We start from the raw sequence: 12,330 nt of genomic DNA, 5'->3' as shown, positions 1-12,330 counted from the left end.
TAATACATAGCATTTATTTAATCGATATTTATTGTACTAGAATTAAATTTTAGAGCTAGGAGGGACCTTAGAGAACATCTAGCCCAAATTTTGATTGTATGGAGGAAGAAGCTGAGACCTGGGGAAGGAAAGTAACTTGCCCAAGGTCACACAGCTAGTATCAGTCAGATTTTCAGTCCAGTTTTCTAATTCTAAATCCAGGGGTTTTTCCAACGCACCACTCATTTAATCACTATACTATGTTATCTGCTTGTCTCTCTCCCCTCCTTTCTTCTCTTCTCTTCTCTTCTTCTTTCTCCCTTTTTAATTCCTGCCTTCTGTTTCTCTCTTCTCTTATCTTTCCTCTATCCTTCCTTCTCCCTCTTTTCCCCTTGCCTCTCTTTTTTTCTCTTTCTTTTTTCCTCCTCTCTCCTCTTTCTGTTTTCCCCCTCTGTCTTTCTATCTCAGTCTCTCTGTTTTTTTTTTTCCCCTCTGCATACTCTGATATGATTACTTAATGCTCCTTTGGGGCCTCCTCCATCTTGTACCACTTCTATCCCCACCCTTTTGCCTTTTGCCTCTCTTCCCATAAGCCTGATTCCAATTGCTCTTCTGATTGCCTCTGGTTACTTCTCTCTCAAATTAGTTATCTTTCCAGGGGTCCTGAGTGTCAAAAGCTCCAGGGATATCTGATGTGGGTAAAGTCTTAGGTTTATTTTTATTTTATTTATTTATTTATTTATTTTTAAACCCTTAACTTCTGTGTATTGGCTCCTTGGTGGAAGAGTGGTAAGGGTGGGCAATGGGGGTCAAGTGACTTGCCCAGGGTCACACAGCTGGGAAGTGTCTGAGGCCAGATTTGAACCTAGGACCTCCCATCTCTAGGCCTGACTCTCAATCCACTGAGCTACCCAGCTGCCCCTGAAGTCTTATGTTTAAAGGATAGGCTCCTTTAGGGGCTATGATCCCCGGAATCCCTAAATATTTTTCTTAATTCAGAGAGAAAGCCAATCCCCTGTTAGGCATTGAGTTATGTAAGCAAAATATTTTATACTTCTGGTAAACACTAATTCTTTTTGCACTTCCTTCTTTGTTGTTCAAGCTCTGAGATGTTTCACTGAGCAGGGGGCCTTATGGGCCCTGCTCTATTCTGAGGCCCTGCCAGTCTTTGCCCAGAACTGCCAAAGGTTCACCCTAAAGACCTTTCATTTGGATTCTCACATTTCTGGTGTTTTTCTTTCCTCAAGGTCATTGGGCAGGGATATGCATGTTAATACCATTGCCCTCATACAGTCTGGCCTGGCCCGGCCTGACCCAGGGCTACCCAGGGTCATCCACATACTGGCCACCCACACAAACATGCAGGAACACACATTCATTCCCCTGGAAATGTACTTGGCCTCTGATGCACATAACCAGCTGATGCATACGTACAAAAGCACACACTACTAAATAAACACAAACACCACCCTCTGACAAACATATACAGACAGGAAGCATACACACCAGATAAACACCCAGACATACATTCACATACCACCTTGCACATAAATAAATGTGTACACTATACCCCCCCCCATATACATACACACATACCCCAACCACATACGGGAAAACACACCTGATAAACACACAGAACAGGCATACATATGAATGAAAGAATGAAAGAATTAAAAGCTATTCAACTCCTATTATGTACAAAGCACCGTGCAAGGCAATCTGATCTCAAGGAACTAAGATTCTGAGGAGGGAAATAACACAGAGACCACAGAGAGGTTTTAGCTGCAAGTCATAAGGAAGGATCCCATGGTTCTTAGGATATAGCAACAAAGCAGATGAAAATGCACTTGGTGATTTTAGCAGCTTCCGTGTCATCTCTATGTTGATGGTTCTCAGATCTATTTCTCCATCACTGACACTCATTCTCCTGACCCCTGGTCTCACATCTCCATTTGCCTATAGGACATCTTGAGTTGGATGTATTGTAGACATCTCAAATTCAACATGTCCAAAACTGAACTCATTCGCTTCCCCCCCCCCCCCAAACTCTCTTTACTTCTAAAGTTCCCTGTTGTTGTCAAGGGCACTGCCACCATCCCAGGCCCCCATGCTCACAACATAGGTGTCGCCCTTGATTCCTCACTCACTCTTACTCTGCTTCCCCAAAACCAATCTGTTGCTAAGGCCTGTTGATTTTACTTTCATAACATCTCTTGTCTATGCCCCCTTTTCTCCTCTAACACTGCCACCTCTCTGGTGCAAGACCTTATCACATCACTCCTGAGCTATGGTAATAGCTTGTTGGCTGGACTCCCTGTCACAAGGCCTCCTCCCCTTCATCCCTCTTCCACTCAGATTGTCAAGAGTAATCTTCCTATGGTGTAGGTCTGGCTATGTTATCCCTGACTCAGTGAACTCCACTGGCTCCCTATGGTCCCCACTGTCAAATATAAAATCTCCTGCTTGGGGTTCAGTTTTTGAGAAGGGGTTCAGAGCCTTCACCAGACTGTTGAAGGGTTATGTGACCCCCAAAAAGGTTAAGAACCCCTGCCTAGGGTCATAAACCTGTCCCTTCTCATTTTTTCCACTTCTCCCACACCTCATCCCATACACTCTATGATCCAGTGACAATAACCTCCTTGTTCTTTGAACAAGATGTTCCAACTCCAAGGCATTTTCATTAACTCTCCCATGACTAGAATTCTCTTCCTCCTCATTTCTGCTTCCCAATTTCCCTAGCTTCCTTCAGATCTTAGCTAAAATCCTAACTTCTAGAGAAAATATTTCCTGATCCCCCTTAGTTCTAGTGCCTTCTCCCTGGTAATTATTTCCCATTTATTCCTTATGTAGCTTGTTTGTACTTAGTTGCTTGCATGGTGTGTGTCTCTTTCTAGACAGTGAGCTCCTTGAAAGCTCAAGCTATCTTTTACCTTCCTTTGCATCCTCAGAGTTTACAACATTGCCTGGCACATAATAAATATTTATTGGCATTTCCTAATGTCATTTCCACCTATAAAATCATATTTGTTTCTGATGTTGAACTATTTGACAATGCCAAGAACTTTAGTGGTAAGAATTTTCCCTTTTGGCTCTCAAGTTGCTATGACTACAGTACCCACAGAAGCAGTTACTAGGCTATATCTCCATGGAAACTGTATCCAAGGACGATAGCTATGACGGCAGGGGTGGAAGCAGAACCAGTGGTCTTGGGGGTGCTTGATAGTTTTCTGTGCTTCTCAACTATTGGTAGCAATGAATCAGTCACTTTTATTGATGGCAAGGAAGGTAGCCCCCTTCTCTGTAGTAATTTCTTTCTTCACTGTTATCTATTAGGCTTTAGCCAGGAAGAGGGCTGATGGTTTGGAAAGTGGTGCCATTTCTAAAGCTCTTGGGCTCAGCGTCTTCAAGAATATCTCCTGTCCAAAGATGGACAGGAACCAGTATTCAGATAAGGGATTTCTTTGGGTTGAAGTATAGATTGGTTTCTAGGACTTAGCGTAATGCCTGGACCCCAAGAAACCCTTTCTGAACCCAGTCCCATCAGGGTGAGACTGAATGACAGGCAGCCTTGGGTTTGGCATCACCAAAGCTTATTAGACAGTCTTCCCCAATTCCCTCTTCTATCCTCTATTCCACTATATCTTCAAAGGAAACTCTTATCTAACTGCTTATCTTAACAGGGTGGTTTATTGTATCAAAGCAGGGGTTCCCAAACTTTTTTGGCCTACCACCCCCTTTCCAGAAAAAAATATCACTTAGCCCCCTGGAAATTAATTTTTTTAAATTTTAGTAGCAATTAATAGGAAAGATAAATGCACCTGTGGCCATCACCGCTTCCCTGGATCACTGCAGCACCCACCAGGGGGCAGTAGCACCCACTTTGGGAATCACTGTATCAAAGGAACAAAGATGGGTGAGGAGAGTGGGATGTATAAGGGTCCTTGGCCAACAGCCTTGGCCAAAATGCTCTTTCCACCTTCCTCTAGTCTGCTATCTATCTAATCTATAGACAGGAAGTAATGGTCTTTCTGGATTGGCACAGAGTTGGGCAGACGGCTTCAGGTTGGGTCAGCAAGCCTCCCCGGTCAATGGCCTCTTCAGTTGCTATGTGTCTGATTCCCTCTCAGGTGTTATTCAGAACGTAAAGGAGAAACAGGATCACATTCAGATCTTCCAGTCATGATGGGAAAAGCAGGGAAAACCTCAGGAATTCAAAAGTTGAATCCTCAGGTCTGCAAAGGTCCTTCTGTCTCCCTCACAATCCAGAGAAAAAGTCCTCCTCCCAATTCTATTTCCCACAATCCTCTGTGTTCTTCCAACTGTGGTTCCTGCTGCTTTCTGCTTCCTTGTTTGCAACATTCTAAATGTCTTCTCCCTGTGCCAACCTTTCCTACAACATACAGAAGCCACGCTTGCTTGTGCCCACATACTCCTCTGCCTTTTGTAGTCCTGCCTGCTGTAATGATATACATAGCAAATTATAGTCATTGTAATCATGGGTGGTCATTGTAAGGATCGTCATGGAATCAGGGGCATTGTCTGCCAACTCTGAGAGTCTCTAGAAACCTTTGTAAAGGGTGGGAACAACTTTCTTAAGAAGAAAGCTATCAAACCCTTGGAACTTATGTAAAGCGAGAGGGTATGCCTCAATGGGCTCATCTTGTTCCTTACAACCCAAATGGACCAGCAATCACCCAAACAACATAAGCTCACAACATCTGCTATGTGGTGATGTGGGCTGGCAGTGGGCAGTAAGGGGTAGTAATAGGAATGGAACCTCATACTCCAAAATCTTGCATTTCTCACTAGTTAGCACTAGTTAAACATCAACTGCAACACCTATAGTTTCAGCATTAATCAAACATGAATTGTATCCACTCTCTGTACCAGATTGGTAACGTTCTATGCTAGGCATCAGCTTTGTACTCCTTCTGTTTTATTAATTGCTTATATTGTTCTTAAAATAATAAATTACCCTTAGTGGTCCTCCAGTGTACCATATACCCTCCCATGTTCCCAGTCTGAAAGAGCATCAAGACCTCTCCCTGACGAATGATGACAAGGTGGATAATGGAGAAACATGGAACCTGTGCTCTGAGGCCTCCGATTTTGCACATGTTCCTTATTCCATATGACATCCTCCACCTGAGTTTGGAAAGGGAGATGCTAAGATACCAGAGCCCAATAAATACGCCAACCCTGATCCACAGGGTGTGGAAGCTACTACTCCACAGAAGAAGCTGCTGCTCTACAGTGGAACTGCTACTCCATACTGTCAGCTCCAAGGAGGCTACTCTACTAGCCCCTGGGCTTATCCATGGGCCCTAAGGCTGCCTGATTAGCTGCCAGACTATTCCACCAGCTATTAGGCTATTATACCACCATAAACCACTTCTTCAAATTAAATTCTTTTCTGACTTCTGGACTGAAGGGAGTTTGAGTCTCCCATTCTTGGAATGAGGCTCCACTACAAACATACAAACTATGTTTCTCCCACATGGGTGGTTCTTAGACTGAGTTGTCTGATCCTGCATAAAACTTTCTCTCCTCCCCCTAGAACAAGAGTGCTTAAAAGAAAAAAAAACTTACCTTTCATTAGAATAAATACTATGTATTGGTTCCAAGGCAGAGGAGTGGTAAGGGCTAGGCAATGGGGGTTAAATGACTTGCCCAGGGTCACACAGCAAACAAGTGTCTGGACCTGGCTCTCAATCCACTGAGCTACACAGCTGCCTCAAACAAGAATTCTTAATGTGGCACCTATCAACTTTTTTTTTAAGTTATTAACTGTCTTTTGATCGATTTTGCTTCCTTTGTGCATCTTATGCTTTTAAAAATATTATTCTGAGAAGTCTTCACCAGAGCCTATGGCTTCCCCATTGGTTCACCAGACTGACTGCCAGAGGGATCCAAGACACAAAAAGATTTAGAGCCCCTGCCTAGTCAAAAATGGTTACCCCTCCTTCTGAAGCCCAGAACATTGTGCCTCTATAACTTCTGAATTTCACACATTTAGATGTCTGTGGAGGGATAGTGATTATATCATGTTGTTATCTTTTCTCTCGACCTCTGGCGCCCTACCACATTGGAGGAACTCGATTAAAAATGGTTGTCACATTGCAGGTAGAGCAAAGTGTTTTACTGAAACGAACTGGAGATGAGGATTCTGAAGACCTGAGTTTGGATTCTATCTCCTCTGCTTGCTTAGGCAAGTCCATTCCTCTCTTTGAATCTCAGCTTCTTCCTCTGTTAATAATGATGGCTATCACTGATGGAGGGCTTCTGTGGTTTGAAAAGCTTTTACACAGGGTCATAGGATCATAGATTTAGAGCTTGAAGAAATCTTTGATGTCATCTAGGGGCAGCTAAATGGCTCAGTGGATAGAGACCCAGGCCTTCCTAGCTATGTGACCTTGGGCGAGTCACTCAACCCCAATTGTCCCTCTTTTCACTTGGAACCTATACTTATCTATCAATTCTAAGACAAAGTAAGGTTTAAAAAAGAAATCATCTAGTCCAACCCTCCCCTTTTGTAGGTGAGGAAACTGAGTTCCAGAGTAGTTAAGTGACATTTGTCCAAGGTCATATAAGTGGTAAGAGGCATATATTATTCCTTTTGATCCTCACAACAATGCTTAGTACTACTATCCCCACTTAACAGGTGAGGAAACTGAAGTTCAGAGAGATTGTGATCTGTCCAACCAGTAAGTGTTGGAGGCAATATTTGAACCCAAGTCTTCTTGACCAAAGGTCCAGCACTCTAGCCAGTAAACTATGCTGTTTCTCTAAAATAAGAGGGTTTGACTAGATGATTTGTAAAGTGCTTTTCCATTTTAACTCATGAATATAATCTACAAAATAAATTTAATTTAATATAATAAGAAATAATAAATACGAAGAATACAGAGACACATGAGAAGACCAATACAAACTGATACAAAGTCAGCAAGTAGATCCAGGAAAGCAACAAGGCAACAATGTAAATGGGAAAAAAAAGAAAATCAGAACAATTCTCCACAATAGTCACAAACCAGCTTGGCCCCAAAGAAGAGATAGGAAAATGCACCTCCTCTCCTCTTTGGAAAGGTGGAAGACTATGATCTTGGGCTGCTATATATATAATTTTGGATTTTGTTAATATGTTGGTAAGCTTGTCTAAACTGCTTGTTTTTCTCTTTCTTTATTATTCTTCATTATAAGGGATGACTTTCTGGATGAGGAAAGGTAAGGGATAGACTAGGAAATACAAGTGTTATGAAAGCAAAAGACAGCAGTAAAAATGTTTAAAAAGAAAAGAACATTTTAAATGTTTTTAAAATGAAGTAAAAGAATTAAACTATGCAGTCCTAGACAAACCTAATAAAAATATGATAAATTTAGTCAAAACAAAAAATAATTTTTACAAAGTGAAAAGAATTATGTCTAATTACATTCAGTCAAACTGGTTAAGAATATGTAGGTGAACACACTTGCCTAAATGGTCTAGATCTTACAGTGCTACAATGGGCTGCATTCTCTAGTGGCCCGTGGACACAAGGAGTTAGGTGGCTCAATGGATAGGGTGCTGGACGAGGAGGTAGAAAGACTTGTGTTTAAATCTAGCCTCAGACACCGAATGGCCGTGTGACTCTGGGCAAGTCTGTCTGCCTTAGTTTTCTCATCTGCAAAAACAGGATAAAACACATCTACCTGCCAGGGTTGTTGTGAGGGTCAAGTGAGATAATTTTTGTAAAATGCTTGACAAACCCTCAAGTGCTACATAAAAGCTAGTTAATTTTGTAAGGGACTAGAACTGTGTTCTGAGGCAGTCTCTGTCTCTATCTCTGTCACACACACACACACACACACACACACACACAAGCGCCCGTGCTGCGAATTGTTGTTTGGTATTAGCAGGGCCAGCTGTCTCTTGGGAGCTCCATCTAGGGGGGCCCTAGCAGGGTTTAGGTTGAAGCATCCCAGAGGTGTGAGAGATAGTGTAGGGGATTATCTGGATCAAACTGGACAATTAACCTCCTGTGCCTGGGGCTGCTTTACCAGCCTTGGCCCCCTGAGAAGCCTGGGTAACCTGATACAGGGATCAGGGGCCTCCAGAGACAAACAGGCCTGGCCATCCCTGGGATAAAGGAAAATTAATTTTCAGTACTCAATACCCTCCCCCACCTCTCCATCCCTGTCAGAGAATCACACACTAGCAGAACCAGAAATAACCCTAAAACTAAAGACAAAGAAAGCAGAACTGGTATATAGAGCATAAGATGACACAAAGGATCTTAGATGATAGAATGAATTAAAGATATCGGAACTGGGAGGGTCCCTAGAACACAGAACATGGGGTTTTAGAGACTGAAATATCCTTAGAACCTAGAATATCAGAGCTGGGGTGGGGAACCTTAGAATAGCTCTACTATTGTTCAGTCATTTCAGTGGAGTCCAACTTTTTGTGACCCCATTCAGGATTTTCTTGGCAAAGATACTGGAGTGGTTTGCCATTTCCTTCTCTAGTTCATTTTACAGATGAGGAAACTGAGGTAAACAGAGCAAAGTGACTTGCCCAGGGTCACACAGCTAGTAAGTGTCTAAGACCAGATGTGAACTCAGGAAAATGAATCTTCCTGACTCCAAACCTGGCACTCTATTCACTAGGCCACCCAGTCTAATGTAGCTCTAAACACATTGAAAACAACAATAATAACCTTTCTTTCTGACTTAGACTTGATAATGAATATTGGTACCAAGGTACAAGAATGGGAAGGGTTAGACAACTGGGGTTAAGTGACTTGTCTATAGTCACACAACTAGGAAGTATCTAATGCCAAATTTGAACTCAGGGCCTCCCACCTCCAGGAGTGGCACTCTATCCACTGTGCTTACCTAGCTGCCCACCTCCTGTGATGCTTTATTGTATTTCCCCCCCAATTACTTGAAAGAAACAATTTTTACTTTTGTTTTCTGATAATTTGCAATCCAAATTCTCTCCCTCTCTTCCTCTCTTCCCTGCTCCCAGAGATGGCAAAGAATCTAATACAGGTTATACATGTGCTATCATGCACTATATATTTCTATATTTATCATGTAAAAGAAGACACATATTGCATATACAAAAAAAAAAAACTCATGAAGGAAATACAGTGAAAATGGAAAGCTTCGGTCTGCATTCAGACTCCGTCAGTTCCTTCGATGGTAGCATTTTTCATCATGAGTCCCTCAGACTTGTCTTGGATCCTTGCATTGCTGATAATAATTAAGTCATTCATAGTTGATTGTCATACAACATGGCTATTACTGCATACAGTGTTCTCCTGGTTCAGCTCACTTCACTCTGTATCACTTCATCTGTCTGTTGTTCATCCTTTCTTTCTGCACATTGTCATTCCATTCCACTCGTATACCACAACTTGTTTAGCCATTCTCATATTGATAGAGTTGTGCATTCCCTCGGTTTCCAATTTTTTACTAATGCAAAAAGAGCTGCTATCAATATTTTCATATAAACAGATCCTTTCTTCCCTTCTTTGATCTCTTTGGGATGTAGACCTAGTGGTGGTATTACTAAATTAAAGGATGTAGGCACAATTTATAGCCCTTTGGCTATAGTTCCAAATTGCTCTCCGGAAGGATTGGATCTGTTCACAATCCCACCAACAGTTTATTAGCATCCCAATTTTCCCACGTCCCCACCAACATTTATCATTTTCCTTCTTAGGAAATCATTTTAGCCAATCAGATAGGTGTTAGGTGGTACCTCTGAGCTATTTTAATTCTCGGGAATCTCTAAGGGCAGCTAGGTGGTATAGTGGCCAGAGCACTGGACCTTGAGTCAGGAAGACTCATTCTCCTGAGTTCAAATCTGGCTTCAGACATCTACTTGCTGTGTAACCTTAGGCAAGTCACTTAAACCCGGATTACCTCCGTTTCCTTCTCTGGAGAAGGAAATGGCCAAGCACCCCAGGATTTTTGACAAACCCCAATGGGGTCATGGAGAGTAGGACTTGACTGAGTAACAGTAACAAAGAGAATCTCTGAGGCCCAGGTAAAAGGGCAGGAGGGCTTTCCAGACTTGTAGAATCATGCATAAAAAGGTGTGGCAGTAGGAGATGGAATGTATTCTATGGGGTACACCATAGCACATGGAGGAGCTCTGGGGCCTCTCCATGTTTGTTCTGCCATACCAACGGCTTCATGTGTTTTAAAATGAGATTATATACACAGATATATTTGAATTTTTAGTTACATATAAAATACGAGATAAGTTATCCAAAATTTTCCTCCAATCCTTAGGTTTTTTTTTAGCCTCAGGTATATGTATTTACACGTGTGTGTGTGTGTGTGTGTGTGTGTGTGTGTGTGTGTGTGTTCAGGACAGTGAGAAACCTTGAAAACTAGCCCTTCTTGGTGGGGATAACGTTGATCATAGTGTCTTCCACATCTATTCTAGACCTAGAAAAGGTCAATCACTTTCCCCTGAGACCCTGGGCCACCCCTCTTTTTACCCATCTGCTTTATTTGTATACGAATTTTCTCTGTACATTGAAGCTTAAAAAACCCTTTTGGTAAGCTCTTATATGACTCCAATAAAATGCATTCAACCTTAAAAAAAAAAAAAGGTTGGCTGAATTGGAAAGCGAGTGAAGAGGAGGGAGTAATATGTCATAATCTATAAAAGTAGGTAGGGGTCAGATTTGATAAGGTGGCCGATGCCTAGAGACCTTAGGGAGTCATCCTCCTCCCCATGACCCCTGGGCTCTCTCCTCTTCCCTGAGGATCTTCTCTCCTGAAGGGCAAGTACTTTGGCCAGGCTGACTTTTTTTACCTTTCATTTTTTGCTCAATTAGATATAAAATGTTTTTAATATTCATTTTTTTTATTTTGAGTTCCAAATTCTCTCCCTCCCCTCCCACTGCTTGAGAAAGCAAATCATTTGATGTAGATGTAGATTATACATGTGCAGTCATGCAAAACATTTCCATATTAGCCGTGTTTGCATAAGAAACCGAAAAAAAAAACCCAAACTAACAAACTCAAGAATAAATTTTTAAAATTATGCTTCAATCTGCATTCAGGCTCCACCGGTTCTTTCTCTGGAGGTAGCCAGCATTTTTCATCCTAAGTCCTTTGGAATTGGCTTGGATCATTGTATTGCTGAGTTCAATTCACATCGAACAATATTGCTGTTTCTGTTCCAAGTTGACATTTTAGGAAGGGCTCCTGCCATGCTTATTTTATGAGCAGCTGGACTACTGAATGCATTCTGTGGCCTTCTCCCCACCCCTCCACACACGCAGTCTTCCTTCTCTTCTTCACGGATCATTTTCCCCTGTCAGAATGTAATTTTCACGAGGGCATAGACTAACTTGTTTGTTTGCATTTATACCCCAAAGTTTAACACAGTACCCGTCACAGACCTTAATGAATGCTTTATCGTATCATATATTGTCGTATCATATCATAACATATCCTATCATATCAATCTATTAAGGATATTGAAATAGATGGCTGGCATGTCTGGGTCTGTGTTTTAAGAATATTGAATGGTGGTTGTATGAAATATGGATTCAAGAAGAGAGAATCCTAGAGATAGGGAGGTTTATGAAGAGACTGTTGGGGTGAGGTACAGCTAGGTGGCTCAGTGAAAACAGCCAGGCCTAGAAATGGGAGGTCCTGGGTTCAAATATGGCCTCAGACACTTTCCAGCTATGTGACCTTGGGCAAGTCACTTAATCCCCATTGCCTGGCCCTTCCTTGCTGCTCTTCTGCCTTAAAATCAATACTGATTTTTTTAACCCTTACTTTCTACTGATTCTAAGATGGAAAGTAAGGGTTAAAAAAATTTTTAAGAGACTATTGCATGCCATCTGCCTCCAGAGAAAAAACTGATAAGAGTCTGAATGCAGACCGAAGTATATTATATTTCACTTTCTTTCTATTTTATTTGTTGTTTAAGTTTCCTTCTACAAAAAGACTAATGTGGAAAAGTGTTTTGCATGATTGCATATATAAAATCTATATCTGATTTTTTACTGTCTCCAAGAGGGGAGAAGAGGAAGGTAAAACATTTGGAAATCTAAATTTAAAAAAATCAAATGTTAAAAATTGTTGTTACATGTAATTGGAGGAAAATGAAATATTATTTTTAAAGCGACTATTGCAATAATTTAGGTAAAAGATGATTTGAATTTGAACTAGCAAGGAGGCTGTGTTAGTGGAGAAAGGAACTAAAGCTTGAGATGTGGAGAGAATATGGACAAGACTTGGCAACTGATTAGATAAGGAGGGATCTGGGAGAAGACAGTCAAGAATTTGCGAGGCTGCAAACACAGACATTGCCAAAGAATGGTAGTGCCATCAATA

This window comes from Gracilinanus agilis, chromosome 1, assembly GCF_016433145.1.
Source record: "Gracilinanus agilis isolate LMUSP501 chromosome 1, AgileGrace, whole genome shotgun sequence".
Lineage (NCBI taxonomy): Eukaryota > Metazoa > Chordata > Mammalia > Didelphimorphia > Didelphidae > Gracilinanus > Gracilinanus agilis.
The sequence above is the reverse complement of the archived record's forward strand: the minus strand, read 5'-3'. Positions refer to the sequence as shown.